This window comes from Pithys albifrons, chromosome 4, assembly GCF_047495875.1.
Source record: "Pithys albifrons albifrons isolate INPA30051 chromosome 4, PitAlb_v1, whole genome shotgun sequence".
NCBI classification, from domain to species: Eukaryota; Metazoa; Chordata; class Aves; order Passeriformes; family Thamnophilidae; genus Pithys; species Pithys albifrons.
This window is the reverse complement of record NC_092461.1, coordinates 97,177,499-97,179,226: the sequence shown is the minus strand read 5'-3', so window position 1 is coordinate 97,179,226 and position 1,728 is coordinate 97,177,499.

Genomic DNA, 1,728 nt, shown 5'->3' with positions numbered 1-1,728 from the left:
TATGATTTGAATTAACTTTTCCCAACTCAGAGTCTTTTAACATGCGATGCTGTCATTCAATATGAAATAAAATATGAAAAGCAGGAAATAAAAGTAGGATAAAAAGAATAAAGAGTTAACACACAAACTCACATCAAAAAGAAAGCTAAAGAGTGGCTATACTTTGCTTACTATTTGAAAGTGTTCAACTGAAGATATAAGGCATCCATTTTTTTTTTAACTCCTGTGCAATTACAGCAATAACCCCAACCACCCATCAATCAAACATTTCTGGTTAATGACAAGTTTCTTCCATGCTTGCTTTAGAAAAAATAAGACTATCACTGGAGGTGATTTTCTTTTTAAAAATTAAGTGCAAAGTGATACAGTCACTGTAATACTATATCATTCATATATTATAAGGATTCCTGCAACTTATTCAACAGAGTTGTTACAAAAGTAAACACATTTTTCAGGTTTGAAATGAGCATGGAAACGGAGGAACCTATGATAAAGTGCCATGCAAAAACTGAAGAAATTAATTATTTTTGGAAGATAAAAAGTTTACACAGCTTAACATCCCAAATTGCCTGCCACCAAGGTAAACATCTTACATCAAAATCAGGATCTCTGCGAGCACTTCTGTCATGTGAATTTATTTTATACATTTCTGCCTTTTTGACTCATCATTGGTTTTCCTCTCCCAGCCAACTGCTTGATCCCCGAGGGCACCAGAGAGCCCTGGAGGCTTGATGTGGGCTGGGGACTATGCCCTGTGCTCCCCCAGCCCAGAGGGTGCTGCAGTGGCACCCAGACTGGAAGCTACCTCAGAGCACAGGAACATATGGTGGCTGCTAGGCATGCATGTGACCCTGGAGGAATGCCTGTCAGGCCTCAAGAGAGAATTCCAAAAATCGTGAATGAGCTCTGTACCATCTTCCCCGCCACTCATAATGGTGGCCCCACTTAGGCAGAGTCTTCTCTCCCTCCCCATGTGGAAAGCAAGAGCACAGGCAGAGGGAGTGAGTGTGGTTTTATTCTGCTATAAATGGCTATCACACAGCTCCATGTGACCACTGGAAAGGGGCACAACTGGAGGGGTGGGCACTAAAGCCTTGCTTCCCAGCACACCTTTCCTTTATCACCCCAGGTGAGAGTGGTGTACAAACCATTGCTGCACTAGTTGTGAGGCGTTTCCTAGTTTAATGACCTTTCAGTTTGCCTGGAGAGCCAGGACATACACCCCACCCCAGCCCACACTCCAGCCACGGTCATTGCCATAGATGGGAGAGCCATGGAGGGCCCATCACCTATGAGACGGTCCCTCTTCAGGTAACTAGGGCACCCAGGCAACCTGAGATTTTTCCTTCCCCATCCTGCATGACCGATCTTTCAGGTCACCCTAACCCTGTCCTGGCTGTGGATGTACAACCCTATCACTGACTTCCTGCAAGAAGAGGATGCCCAGACCCTGAGGGCAAAGGCCAGGGTCTCTCTGTGGCCTTTTCCCACCACAGCACTCTGCATCAGCTGAGCAGTTTTTGGGTCATACAATCACCACAGTTACTCTCACTGGATCTGCTAGGTGCCACTGTGCTGTCTCAGCAAGGCCACTGCCCTCCCTGCTCTGTTGTCAGCCTTAACTCCTTGTTTACCTCCTCTTGCAGAGCAGAACCATCTTTCTCCTCTGAGATACTAGTACACCAGTATTTACCTACAGAAACAACAATTCAGAATACTTGAAACAGT